The sequence below is a fragment of the Carassius carassius genome, chromosome 20 (genome assembly GCF_963082965.1).
Source record: "Carassius carassius chromosome 20, fCarCar2.1, whole genome shotgun sequence".
Lineage (NCBI taxonomy): Eukaryota > Metazoa > Chordata > Actinopteri > Cypriniformes > Cyprinidae > Carassius > Carassius carassius.
Window position 1 is genome coordinate 11,594,922 of NC_081774.1, and position 2,330 is coordinate 11,597,251.

General features: G+C 39.5%; 1 long non-coding RNA gene across 1 annotated transcript; it reads left to right on the forward strand.

Moving 5' to 3' along the window:
- Positions 1-692: 692 nt before the first annotated feature.
- Positions 693-1,718, forward strand: LOC132095779 (uncharacterized). Its single transcript, XR_009422502.1, has 2 exons — positions 693-766; positions 869-1,718. It is a non-coding gene; the product is annotated as an uncharacterized LOC132095779 (long non-coding RNA).
- The last annotated feature ends 612 nt before the right edge of the window (positions 1,719-2,330 follow it).

Here is a 2,330-nt window from a genome sequence, read left to right on the forward strand (position 1 = left end):
TCTATATTTAAAGTGCAGAAGGTGTGCACTTCGGATTCTAGAGAGCATTTGATTGGTCAGAAGATTTGATGAGAAGATGAAGTATGAGAATCATTGAGCCGTTTTGGAGGAAGAGACGAACTGCAAGCTTTGAATGTTTCTATCTTCTGAATCCGAATTTTGTCACTGTTTTGGAGGATACTGCATTAAGACTAACATGTTGAAACTAACAACCCCCCCCCCAAACCCCCCCCCCCCCCCCCAAAAAAAAACCTAATTTTGAGTTCATGTGGACTTTAAAGACAAATCCCCGCTTTTCCTTAGGTCACCATAGTGCTGAGATACATACTCAGCAGCAGTGATGAGAGATCCATAGACAGTAAAAGAAATGGACCCAGCGACCCCATTGGATTCAACGGAGACAAGTGAAGTCAATTAGAAGCACTTACTTCCTGGGGGTCGGGCGTACTGCGCAGACTCAAACTGAGCTTGATGACGTAGATGTCACGTGAGCAACCTTCTAACCGCTGTGCCAAGAGATATTTGAATCACCCACCGAATCTCCCAACGAAGGCGAGCGTGAACAGGAGCACATTTTGGTAAGTATTCTGATTAATTATTTTCCTTGACTTTATGCCTCCACTTCCCCCGATAGCCTCATAGACAGTAAAAGATTGCTTGCGAGCTTCTCCTCCTGTCCTGTCTCCTCCATCTTTTTATAGCTCCTAGAATGAGAAAATCAGCTGTGCATCATCTCTGTGATTTGGGAAGGAAATGACTGAATATGGTGAGTACTGACACCTGCACCTGTATTCACAAACACTATTTCTCTAGAATAGTTATTGCTGTTATTGCTGACTTATTGTTTTGTCTGTTTGTTTGAATTAAGATGAAGCCAGTTGATGAAGATATCAATTCAATGGCCACCGAGTGCAGCACTGCTACCTGAACCCATCAGTTATCTGCTGTGAAGACTGCATTCACAAACCGCTCTACTGCGACAGCTCAGATGTTACGGCCCGTAAAAGTAAACATCACAGCTAAACAACGAGAGCTAATTGTGGGGGGATTCTTTTGGCCCATATCCCCAACAAGAATCAATGTTAAGTCCAGTGCAACAATTATAAATAAAAATACTATATATTGTTTATTGATTTACCATACCCTAAATACATGTTTTGTCCCTCCAGGACATCTACACCAGGTGGAGTATGAGGAGGACCGTCAGAGACTCCCGAGCCATGGATTGCTCTCACCATTATCATCAAGCAAACGTTATCACAGAACCTACACCAGCAGACAGTGAGACAAGTTCCTTTCACAGGCAATCAGACTTAACTGAACTCATACCAGTAAAACCATACACACCCCACCAACCTCATATGCCCTGCACTCTTATCAGTAACGCTGACTGGACTCAATATTATTATGCACCCTGACATTCTGTTTGCACTAATTCATACCGTGTCACACTGCAGAGATCTGTGTGTACTGTGATTATTATTGTTTTCAATTCATGCTCTGTGTATAGCATAATTTTTTACATATATTGTTCTCTACCTGTATTGAGTCCCTTATGTGTGTTGCATATACTGTATATTCAGAATTTGTATTTCATATATATTCATTAATTAATTCATTTGTCATCCATACTGTAACGCTGCAGTCTGCACCCAAGACTTTCACCACCTGTATACTTGTGTTCATTGTATTGTGACAATAAAGCAATTTGATTTAAATTAGTTACATGTCTTTTGTTCATCAGTTGTGCTGTAGAGTGCTGCATAACAACTGCAAAAAAATGTATGACATGGAAGATTATGATATGTCCAGGACATGGACGAGCAAGAAGGGGAAGAAAACCAGGAGAGCTCTGGAAACTTGATGTGATTCTTTGGTGCTCAAGACATTTCACCATGCATGCATTTGGATGGCTTCATCTGATTAAAAAAACATGGTTTTAACATAACCCATTTTTAATATCATTAAAAATGTATATAATTGTCTTAATACACTACTTTAGTTGTCTTTGTTGTATCCTCCAGTAAAGTACTGCACATGGTGTTGGATAATAAAGTAGGGTGAATATTATATTAAGAATGGTGTTTGGTAAATACAGCATTTAATTTTGTAAACAATAGACATAATGGGTTTTAATTAAGAAATGAACATTTGGTTACATTAATGACATTCAGTTAGATGAAGGGCAGGCTGAAAGCTGCATTAGAAGATACTGCATGGACTATAATGCTGCAGGAATTTCATGCACAACTGAAGGTGATGTACAAGGGAAAGATCAACATGAATCCAGTACTGTATAATAAGCAAGATGAGCATGCACATTACTGATG